The sequence below is a fragment of the Rhinatrema bivittatum genome, chromosome 1, assembly GCF_901001135.1.
Source record: "Rhinatrema bivittatum chromosome 1, aRhiBiv1.1, whole genome shotgun sequence".
Lineage (NCBI taxonomy): Eukaryota > Metazoa > Chordata > Amphibia > Gymnophiona > Rhinatrematidae > Rhinatrema > Rhinatrema bivittatum.
Window position 1 is genome coordinate 473,945,838 of NC_042615.1, and position 12,448 is coordinate 473,958,285.

Consider the following 12,448-nt stretch of genomic DNA (forward strand, 5'->3'; position numbering starts at 1 on the left):
CAGTTTTACATACACAGACAGAGTAACTTGATGCACTCTCTACCTAGCTTCAATCTAGGTAGAGAGTGCATTGTACAAATCAACTTCTCTTTTAGCTTTCATCGCTCCAAATGACAGAAATTCTTCAGTGATGTCAACTCTGCTGTTTGTACCTCTGACTGTATATGTAAAACTGCCCACTCAAACCACACCCCGAGTTAAAAGTGCCCCCTCTTAAAGTTAGATATTGGTCTCTACAGAGGCTCCCCCTCCCCCAAAAGTTATTTCTGGCATTAAAATCCACATTACTTTATCACATTTGACATTAGGAGCTGTTCATCACCATTAACACTGCCCAAACTCCTCCTAACTAATGTGACATTTAAATATTAGCATGCATTGTGCTATTTACCACATGCATTAGGGCCTTAAGGTAAAATTATAAATGACCCTGTTAGCTGTTTAAATATAGGTACTCAGCTTCTTTTTTTTAAAACTGGCCTCTAAATGGCTAAGCGATTAAAGTAATGATGTCAATATTTTCAGCAATATGTTTTAATCAACAACCAATTTTGATTTGAATTTTCAGAAGTGTTGCCACTACCGCTCATGAGCCATACCTATTTTCCTTGACATTTTTGGTTCTTACATGCAAGCTCAGCCTTTTACCAAATTCAGCATGGATATGGGGGTTAGATTTCATGCAGCTCCCAAATTCATTACTCCCTAAACAAAAAAAAGATATTATGCAGAGATCTGTTCATTACCACCAGCGACTGGAACTCTCAGCAAATTACAAATGATTGCCCCTATGTGCCCTGAACAAATTCACTGAAACACTAAACCACTTATTGAAAAATAAAATGATGTAGTTTTCTTCTTCTGTCTTTTCTATGCAGGCATAGCAATTAACACTTTATATCTATACATGCTCATTCTTGCCAAATTGTCAACAGTAGCTTTAAGAAAGTAGAATCATTATGTACTCAGGAAGTACTCTACAGTAGTCACAGAATGGACCTCATTTAATTTTTCTATACAATGTGCCTTAAAATAGCTTTAAATGGATACCAAGTTATTTCAAATAAATTCAGTGTCTATTTCTTTAAACTCAGATTGAATCTGATTTCCAAACTTACTTATAGAATAAAATTAAATTCAGGGTGCAGTGTAAGTACTGTTTTGTCTCAACAATAGCAGTCAGTATCTCACAGGAAAAAGGGTCTTGGATCTTCTGAAATTTCATGATGAGTTAGGACCCACTGTAGTAAGGTGCCACAGTGTGTTAGTAGATTATGCTTTATTTCTTCTCTCACAGGCAGGGCCAGTGCAAGAGTTTTAGGCACTCTAGTTGAAATGTCAGTCCTGTGCCCTCCCTCTTATACACCTGCCTATAGGTGGCAGCTTTGGCACTGGATCCACCTCTCTTGCCTCACTCTATGTCCCCTGTTCATATTATCCAGCATCCCTTCTCTGTGTCACCTTGTCTAGCATTTCTCCTCTCTTTTTTCTCTCCCCCTCCAGTAACCTCTAGAAACGTGCATTCATTTTTCACAAATTAGGCAATGTCAATGATATTGTCTAATATGTTATTGTTCGGTAGCCCTGAAAAATGAAGCGTATTTTGCCGAAATTTCAGCAAAATTCATATTTTGTGTTAATGCGCACTAACGGAGTTACTGCGCACTGCATATATCTTAGTGTGCAGTAATACCAATCAGTGCACTCTGTCTTTCTAGCTAACAAACTCCTCTGAATTGATACTTTTTAATTTTTAAGTTGCAATTTTTTTCAGTGTGCACTAACATTAGTTAGAGCGCACTACTACATACTTAAGGCCGGATTTTAAGAGGTAAGCGTGGGCGTACATTTGTGCACGCAACCCGGCGCGCACAAATGTATGCCCGATTTTATAACATGCATGCACAGTCGTGCGAATGTTATAAAATGCGGGGTCAGCGGGCGCAAGGGGATGCACAATTGTGCAACTTGTGCACACCGAGCTGCGCAGCCTTCCTCTGTTCCTTCCACCCCCCCAGCCCTACCTAAACCCCCACTTATCTTTATCTTATAAGTTGCGCCTGCCTCTGGGCAAGCGTAGGTTGCGTGTGCCGGCCGATGGCTGGCCCGCGATTCCGGGCACAGCGGCAAATGGCCACTGTGCCTGGAGGCTCCAGCCCCACCCATGCCCCACCCCTTTTCTCAAGCCCCGGAACATACTCGTGTCCCGGGGCTTGCGTGCATCACCAGGCCTATGCAAAATAGGCTTGGCGTGCACAGGAGCAGATTCTCGGGGTTACACGCGTAACTCTTTGAAAATCCCCCCCCCCCCCTTAGTGCGCTGTGCGTTCTACTAGGGTACACTAACTAATCTGTTAGTGCGCACTAACGGGTCTTAATGTGCATTAACATCTAGCTAGTGCACACTGTCTCATCCAGTGTACTGTGCACTAATGCTGATATAGTGCACGCTAACTGGTTAATGTGCAGTAAGGCCCATTAGCATGCACTAAGGTACTTCATCAAAAATTGCCGGAAAAAAAAATGAACCGTAGGAAAACGAAATTTTCCGCGGAGTGCCTGACCCAAAGCTCGACCCGAAAGCTTTAAACAAAGCACATCTCTAGTAACCTCCTCTTTCTTCCCCCTCTTTCTTCCCCACTCAGCACACTAATATTACCCCCAATCTCATTGCCCTCTGTCTGCAGTGCCTAGCACCCTCTGTCTCACCCCAGCATTATCTGTCCAGCATACACACTCTCTCTCACTCTCCACCTGCCCAGCATACACTCTCCAAAACTCCCCTAATCCACCCAGTTTCCTCTCTCTTTACCCCCTCCCCGCCTCAGCATCCATTCCCTTTCTCTTGTGGTGCTGTGCCTTAAAAGCAGGTGCACAGCACCTGGAGGATTCTAGGGTTTTTGTTACATAACCCCCCCACCGCAGAAAAAGAAGCACCCTAGATGACTGCCTAATTCACCTAATGGAAGACCCAGACCTGCTCATAAGTCTCTTCCTTGCTGATCTTTACTGCCAAAACCTCTCTCTATAAAAGTGATGGTAGAAGGAAGAGTGGGAGAGGAGGATGGACTCTTGATCAAGCAGACCACCATGGATGTCTTTTGCAGCTTTCATTCCTCTTTGAGCATCATGTAGACAGATCCATTTGGCCTCAAGCAGCATTAACTATAACTCAATTTCATGTACAGCAAGTTTGAACTGTTCAGGTCTGGATTTCAAGATATTTACAATTAATATGCATGAGATCGATTTGAATTCAATGGAGGCAGTGCATGCAAATCTATCTTATGCATATTCATTGTGGGTATCCTGAAAACCAGACCTGTTTTGGCTCTTAAGGTCAGAATTTGGCCACCTATGGCATCTGTACATGCATATTATTGAAGACCTTGAAAGCTTAAGAAAAGACATCCAAAAGCCAATGCAAGGACTTAAGCATGGGTGGAACGTGATCCCAAAACTGAGCAGATATGAGATGGGTGACAGTGCTCCATTACAAGCACGACAGACCAGTAGCTGTAACAATGCGCGCAATATGCAGCAGATGCACCCTCCCAGGGCCACAGTGGCTACTCCTGCTCTCCGCCAGTTTCCTGTGTAGAGAGAAAGCAAATTACAGGGCCGATACAGTACAGTGTGCTCTGGTGGAGCGCACTGTTAGCCCGCGTTTGGACACATTTTCGACGTGCTAGCTTTACCCCTTATACAGTAAGGGGTAATAGCGTATCCAACCCCCCCGAAACTAATAGCGCCCGCAACATGCAAATGCATGTTGATGGCCTAATAGTTATTCCCACGCAATACAGAAAGTAAAACGTACAGCGAAGCCGTACATTTTACTTTCAGAAATTAACGCCTGCCCAAAGGCTGGCGTTAATTTTTGGCCAGCAGAAAAAACTGCTTTTCTGTACACCCTCCGACTTAATATCATAGTGATATTAAGTCAGAGGCCCCAAAAGTAAAAAAAAAGTAAAAATCAGCCCACGGCCCGCAGAAAAGAAGACGGACGCTCAATTATGCCGGCGTCCGTTTTCCGAACCCATGGCTGTCAGTGGGTTTGAGAACTGATGCCAGAAAAATTGAGCGTCGGCTGTCAAACCCGCTGTCAGTCGCCGCTCCTGTCAAAAAGGAGGCTCTAGGGACGCGCTAGTGTCCCTAGCGCCTCCTTTTACCATGGGCCCTAATTTGCATAGGCCACCCTCCTGAATCGCGCACCCAGGATAGTGGCCTGCGTGCTTGCCAGCTCTCCCGCGCATTTTTCTGTATCGGCCAGTGCACGTTGAGGAGGGGGAGGGGGGATGAGGGTAGGAGTGAAAAGTGCACCTCTGGCTGGCCTAGGAAGCAAATGCACTGCATACACATATCTAAAACTTCACAGCCTTGAAGGGCCTGGGATTTCTTCTTTTAACACCTACTTACATTTGTCAGAAAAAAAAATTATATAGTAACAGTTCTGTTGTAGAAAGGATCAATAGACTACTCTGTGCACCAGCAGAAATTGTGCTAATATGAAATGGTTCAATGTAAGATTATTTTGTGAAAGCATTCCTTTTGCAGTGAAGCACAGCATTTCAAAAAAGGAATTCATCTTAAAACACTGTAGTTTGCTCCCCTGGTACACTGGTAGAGCACAGTGTTTTATGCTAATTGCATTTCTTCACGCTGGCAGCAAGATAGGCATCTTGCAATAAACTAGAGTAACATTATAATAGAATCAGCCTTTGGAAGATGCAAAATTCTTTTGTGAACCCGTAGTCGGATGCCATTAAAAAAAAAAAAAAGTGTCATACCTGAAAAATATAATTATTTTGTAAAAGTAGATATTACTGTGCCCTAAATAAGTTATTAATATTAAAAAGAAAATCTGTTGAGATTCTCAAGACAATCCTATATTCTGAAACAAAAGAGAAATGTACTTTCTTTGCCCTGTGATAACTGTACATCTAGGTACACACAAATAATCTAGTAGCAATTGCAGATACATGCTGGGGGAGTTTCAGTCATACTTATTCTGCTACAGAAAACATTCACCTGGATTGTATCACATAGATTCTAAGCAATACAATTTCATTTGCCTTAGCCTTACTAGCAATCAATGGAGGTTACTCTTCTTTACAGGAAGTGTAAGATCTACCACCCTTCCCCACAGAAACTCGGATGCAAATCAACTGTACTGTGTACCAAGCAATAACCAAAAGAAAAGACCTGGGCAGACACACCACTCCTCCTGCCCACCTCAAGTGACATGAAAACGGCTAATTTCAAATTCATGGAAGCAGGCAGTCCCATTCATTCATCACCAGCCCTCTTCATTAGGGCTTGGTAACTGCTCACCAACCTATCAGGAGCGAGGCAACCCTTGGGGGGGGGGGGGCGGTCACTGTCTATGCCAGCTTATCAGCCTTTAGAAAAAAAAGGATTGAAGCAACACATCCTGGAAAGGAAGAGAAAACCAGGCAACCCTGTACATGGCACAGTGCAAGGCTCTGGCAGTAGTTTCTAAATAAATAACTAACCTGCTTGCCAGTCATGAGAGCAGCTCAGCGACTGTAAAATGATTTTATGATTCTGCTGCATTATTTCACATGCTATCAGAGAACGGCACAAGGATTGTGTTCCTGAAACAGAAACTAGGTCACTGAAATGTCACTGTGTAATGATTATGACGGCTCTGTATTCTATTTTCTCCCCCCCTTATCAACAGCACAGCTAAGAAATTTGCAGAAGTCTCTTGGGATACTGTAATCAGCATTAAAAAAAAGTTTCTGTTGCTTAAATTAGAATAAAATAGACCTAAATTGCATTTTACATATTCTTTGCTCTTCCTCCAGTGCCCCCGCCGCTTAAAAATAAAAAAAAATTGTCTTCATTAATTGGAATAAATTTAATGAACATTAAAAACCTCATATGCTTAACTGTGGTAAAACAACTGAAACAGTTTTGTCCATTTCAACTGTAAAAGCTGATTTAATATACAACACACACTTTTATATGCCCAATCTAAATGCTACAGGTTTATCTTCCCTTTTCATTCCAGACGTCATTGAAGTGATGTGTTTTCAATAGGAGAAAATGCTGTAAATCTAATCACTCAAACCTGAAAATGTCTTAAGTATTTGGAAGATAAATGGAAAAAAAAAATCCCCTGGACCAATTAGTACAGCAAACAGTTCTTTGCTGCAAAGTATTCTGACTTAAGCGTTTCATCAACCTAGTCATTAAGAACAGTAGGCACAGCAATCAAAAGAATGCATATCAGTTTTTACTTAAAACAGATATACTAAGATCTGGTTCAACCATATTACTTTGCACACAAACCTTTTTTTTTTTTTTGATAGAAAAAGTTCAGACAGCATAGACAATGCTACATATTTAAAGAGTGGATCATCAATCTGGCTAAGCAACTGGCTAAGCAACAGGCAAGGTGTGGAGATCCTACCCTATTTCCATCGGATTCTTGCATAATTTTTTGAGGTGGAGCATATGGGTTGACAGAATCCTACATGCAGAACTCTTCCCTGACCAGCCATCCCCTACCTCAAGTCATGCTTATCCTCTATGGCAGTGGAGGCCAATTCCAGTCCTCAAGAGTCAAAAACAGGCCTGAATTTCAAGATATCAACAATTAATATGCATGAAATAGATTTGAATTCAATGGAGGCAGTGTATGCAAACCTATCTCATGCATATTCATTGTGGGTATCCTGAAAACCAGGCCTGTTTTTGCTCTTAAGGACATCATTTGGCCACCTATGGCAACTGCACATGCATGTGTGTGTGTATTGGAGGTGGGGCAAACAAGGGATTTAGAGGAGGGGAGGGCAAACACCATTATGAACAACCTAGTCAAGAAAGCAATTATCTGCCATACAAAACTACAAATCCAGCTACCATGAAACAGACGATACTTTAAACATCAGCTCAAGATGCCCTGGTCTTGCAGTGGACCTTTTGCAGGACTCTAATAGTGGGCAATGGGCTCCATGAAAATCGGTGTATTGAATGAGAATATTTGCCATAGCAAGTTTTCAGGACATAGACAGAGCTGCTACATCTTTTTGACCTCCTCTTTCATATCATCTGCCCACTGCTCAATATTGCAATTTTCATTCTCATATAATTATTGCTATTGAAGGTGTGGCTAGTGTAAACCACTCGGGGGTTTTTGAGAAAAGCAGTATATAAGGCACAGAATAGAACAGGAATGAGCTCTCAGCTCCTAGCATGGTTCCCCCTGTCTTTACTAAGCCAGGCCATGAAGTGGCAAGCTTATGGCTGAATTTTCATGCGCAGAATACCCAGTTTCATGAGCATACATGTGCTTTTGAAAATTGCTTGGAGGGGGCTGGATGTGTAAACATATGTATGGAAGTGATTCTATGTGGACTTTTACAGGCACTGCAGAGGCATTCTGGGATGGAATTGGGGCAGGGAACAACATTTACATGCATACATTTCATTTTCAAAAGTATGAGAGTACATCTACTCATACACATTTACACCTCCTAAGAGCAAGTTGTCAATATGTGCACATCTATCGCTTCAATGAGTACTGCACATACCCACTATTTTATACCCACAAACTTTAGCTCTCAATGGACCACTAAAAATTATCCTCTTAATATACAAAGGGAATCTTTAGATGCCTCCACAGTTCACAAAGTACAGAAAAAGGCAGTGGCTGGCTACTGAGTATGTACCTGGAAAGTTCATGCAGTGTGGAAATGCACAAAAGGTATTAGGGCATCATCACCATATTCAGACATCTGAATAAGCCAACTACAGATCATTCAGACCCAGGTAGGTGTTTTCTATTGCTTTAAAAATACATGATTGTGAGAAGAACCAACATGTGAAAAAGCCATGTACTATACTATACTATAGATGTATCAGTGTAGAATTTCAGATTCAGTCAGCAAGAACATTGTCATCCACAGTTCACTAGCAATTTGTACAAATGTGCAACTCACTATGAATACTATCAGATACTTTCAATCTTTGGATTCTGGCAGCTTTTGAAAATTGGGTTCCATTTTCAGAGCAGCATGCTAAATGTAAAGTTTCTCTTTACATCCAGGTATTGGCAAGGTATAAATATGTTGACTTTACATATTACATACAGTGTTGCAATTATATATATATATTTTTGTACAGCCTGGGGCATTTTGTTTTGCTCGTATGCTATGCACATGCTCCATCACATACAGAAAATCTGTTAATTGGTGAACACCTCTTAAGAGCCATTAAAAACTAAGTTTGCATGTTGTCCTATTCCTTTACTGCACTGTATCAGTAGTTCAAAGTGCTGTTTCGACATAATCCCAGGACCAGGTAGGTTATTGTTCATTTCATTGGCTTTTAATGCTTGCCAGTGGCACGGAGATGCACTTCAAGCTCATAGGAGGAGGTCTGCGTAGTGAGCCTCACGCAGACGGTCTGTGTCCATTCCCCTCAAAAGGTGAGAGCATGCTAAACATCCCATCAAAATCTCTGCTTCTTAGGCACAAAATGGGAGGGAGTCTTTATTAAGTGATGCTGTGCTGCTCTGACTTTTGGGCTAACCAGCAAGCTTCAGCCTTGAACTCAAAACAGCCTAAAGCCAGCAGCAAAGGAGACACCACATGGACAACAGCAACATCACTAGCTGAACAGCCAGTCTTCTTTTTCAGCCGGCACAGCTCCTCAGAGCCCTATTTAGTGAACATTTTCTCTCACCGCAAGACTACGGTACACAAAGACATCAATGAAAAGGAGGTTTCAGAGATTTGTTTTCTATAGTTCGTCATTATTCAGAAAGAATGGGAAAAAAACCCCACACTGCATTGATAAACATGCTGGTTAAAAGGAATTAAGTGTCACACCATTGGTCTTGAGAAGAAATATATTACTAAAGCATCTTCCTTTAGTGTGTGACTTCTATAAGAATTTTCTTATTTTTATATTATGGATTTTTTCAGAGATTTGTTTAAACCACACACACACACACAAAAAAAAGCATGGTCTAACTTTTGAGCACACTCAAGAGATCAGCCTACCACATTCAAGGTGTCAGAAAATCACAATGCCTTAAACATTCAGAAAGAGAGGCAATTGATTTCCTCAGAATAAATACAAAATAACTAACTACAGAAGATTTAAAGAAACTGAGCTCCATAAAGACAAGCAGTCTGGCTGAAACCCTGACTTGCGTACCACAATATCTGATAACACTGTATCTACTTGCATTCTTATATAAAAAGCTTTGGTACAGATCTCTGGAATCAATAAGCTTCTTTAATACTTTGCATCTACTGACCTCCTGGTCCTACTATATAGGAAAACATTTCCACCTAGAGCCCTTTCATAGAATGCCCTGGGCAAACAAGCAAAAGCAGTAACAAAAATATACATATCTGCTGCTTTATCAAAAAATGGCCAGTTCATATTACAGGGATATTTCATAAGCCAACATTATATTTACATTGAGCATGTTTGCATTGTTACTTTGTTGTTCTGAACACCATACTTATAACCAGGAATGAAATGTTCAGATTCTAAATGGTACAAAATAATAAGTTGCAGTCCTGCACAATTTGGATTTACAAACTAAAACATATCATCATTTTAAAATACTCAAGAGTTGGGTCCTAATTTGTACAAATTGAAAATATGGATTTGAGAAATGACATGTCTACCTGGAAAGAAAATTCAGATCCAACAGAAAAAAAAAATGCTTATACAGTACATGTTACAGAGCGTGCACACACACACACACACACACACACACACACACACACACACACATCATAACCCAAAGGAGAAATTTCAGAGATGCCTTTTTGTTAAACTGGGTGTTGCCATCAGCTGAGGTTTTGCTTTTGGAAATATAATTAATTACTACATTGTAATGTGAAAGAAAAATAGTTACCACATATTTTTTGTTTTGTTTTGTGTGTGTGTGTGTGGGGGGGAGGGGGTTCTCTTCCATTTTTTTTTAATTTTTAAATTACTTGCCACCATTTTTTTTCACAGGAGAAGTTTGAACATCACGACCTCTGGCACAAAACTGTAAGCTGCATAGCATTCTGGAACACCCAGGGACTAGCAACCATGCAAATATTAAGAATCAGGAGATATAAAATCCCCTTATTCACAGGTAAATACAAATATGGTTAGCTGGGCTGAAGTATTGCAGTGCAGTTTCAATGAGCTTGCTCTGTGTCCACTGATAAAAGACTGAAATAATTATTCCTTTGGCACTGCTCTTCCAGCTAACACTAGTTTGCATGAGTGTACTTCATTCTTCATCACCCGTCCACAGATATCCTAAGTACCTTTTTTTTTTTTTTTTTTGGTGACTGTCATTAAAGTCTCTTCTATTGCAGTTACTTCATCTGAAGGGTACTTGAAATAAACGAAAACCTCAGCACCCCTCATGCTCAACATCTCAAAAGGTATGAGATTCTCTCTTTTTTTTTTTTTTTTTTGGAGGGGGGAGGGTGAGGGTTACCATGTGAACTTTAAATGTGGTATCCGTTTCCTTTTGATGCCACATACTCCATGTCCTCCTTAGAACTGACTTTCCTTTTCTCCCTACCCCCTTCCTGAGCTGGTGGCAAGATATCCCAGCATCTTCCCATAGCCCGAGTGTTCATCTTGTAGCGCTCAAAAAGGGTTTTTAAATGCTGAATGAATAAAGGAAGAGCAGGAGACACTTCAGCCGAACAGGAACAGTTCATAATCCCCTCTCCCCCTCCCCCCCAGTCACCTTCCCCTAGAGTGCTGGGAGCAGGGCAATAGAAGCTGGAGCTCATAGCCCAACTGAGCTCACAATTTATCACCATCACCACCCCCTCCTCACTAGGTGGTCTGCAATATGTTGAAGCAGAAGTGTTTACCCCAAAATACTGGATAAGGATAAATAAATAGTGGGGTTTTTTTTATTGGGGTGGGGGGGGGGTAGGCAAGGAAAGGATCTTTTTTTTTTTTTTAGCAGTAAATTAAATTTTAAAACTCAGTCGCCCCTAGCATCAAGTCACCGCTAACCAGAGCTGGGCAAGGAAAGCAGCAACCTTCAGGATGCAGAGCCTGGAGGTGGAAAGGGGAGTGAGAGAAGGCAGGGAAAGGCGAAGGGGAAGCATTCAGGGCTAGTGTCACCTCTAGCGCTGCTACTTCCAAAAGAGAATAAAAGTGAGGCTGAGCCAAAAGTGGCAGAGACTCCCGTGCAGGGAAAGCCCGGGGAAAGGCACACTAAACACTGTGTGCTATTCTATTTTGCTTAATTAAAATAATAATAATCACACTAAAAAAAAAAAAAAAAAAAAGGCAAACCCTGACACCCCCCCTTGGGGCTTAAGTGTAAAACAAGCTCCCTTCGGGTGCAAATGTTGCTGGAGAAACCGGCATATAACCTTTTTTTTTTTTTTTCCCTCCAACCGGTATGGCTTGTCACCAAAGGATGCAGGACAGTGGCTATTTCCCTCGGGGAGGGGGGGAATCCAGCCCTGCTCGTTCTGCCTCTCCCTTTCACCCTCCACCCTCTTGGCCTCAGACAGGGAGCACTGGGAGCCTCTAGCGGGGAAAAATTAATTAAAGAAAAATGTAGGAAAAAAAAAAATATAGGAACAGAGTCTCTGGAGTAAAGCGGGCTGGGGAATGCCAGCGACACCTTTTTACCCCAGTTAAGGTTGGCTCCCGGGCGCCTGCACCCCCCTTTGCCCTGTGGCGCCAGGATAACAATGGCTCCTCACGAAATTATTATTATTTTGCTTTTACGCACGTACATTTGAGATGAGCCTCCGCCGAAGAAAGAGCTTTAATGCAAAGCCAGCAGAGCCCAAGGGGAGGGGAGATGGAATCGATAGATCCAGGTGCAAAAAAAAAAAAAAAAAGGAAAGAAAAGAAAAGAAGCAAAGTGGATAGATTAGTGCCGCTTTATGTGCAGCATCCCCTCCAGTTTCCACAATAACTTTCTTCCGAAATCGCAGCATTACATTCCGCAAAGCTCGAGATAAGTTGGCTGCTGCCTGCCCATGGAATACCAACAGAATTAAAAAAGGTTCAGACCGATCGCTTCTCTCTTTACTTACCTCAAGGCTGTCCGTTATCCATTATCCTGACGTCCCTTACCGCCAGCGAAATGAACGCGATGCACACGGACGTCTGGAGTCCCTTTACTTCGCAAACCATCAACGGTGAGGAAGCAGAGAAAGCCACAGTTCCTTCCAAAAAAAAAAGAAAAAGAAAAAACCCCAGAAAAAAAAAAAAAAAGCAATTTGCCAATTCATCCAACTGCAAATCTGCAGTATTGAAAGTAGCAGACCAAGGTTGTCCTCTATGAAATCCTGTCCAGTTGCTGTTTCCTCACAGTGCCAACTTGGCTATAAATGTATAGGCGTGCAAATTATATATGGATTTTTTTTGTTTCCTCTTTCCACCTGTTTTCACCTTTAAAACAATTCCGTTCGGC